Consider the following 285-nt stretch of genomic DNA (forward strand, 5'->3'; position numbering starts at 1 on the left):
AAAGAGTTTGGGTTTTGATGCTAACAAAACCATTCAATTATGAGAAACAAGCTGTAGGACTTTTTTTTTTACTTACAGCTGATAAAATCCCATATGAATTTTGGCTATTGATGTATATAATTATAAAAATGCTCAGATCTGTTGAGCTGGCTAACTAATGCCTTTTAGCATGCTGTAATGCTTCTTGGTGTGTGTTGTATGTGCATGAGAATTCTCTTCTGATAGTCTTTTTGCAATCTAACCGCCAGGTTACATGTATCTAGTGCTATTAAAATTTTGAAATTA

Source organism: Buceros rhinoceros, unplaced genomic scaffold (assembly GCF_000710305.1).
Source record: "Buceros rhinoceros silvestris isolate BGI_N320 unplaced genomic scaffold, ASM71030v1 scaffold6994, whole genome shotgun sequence".
Taxonomy (NCBI): Eukaryota; Metazoa; Chordata; class Aves; order Bucerotiformes; family Bucerotidae; genus Buceros; species Buceros rhinoceros.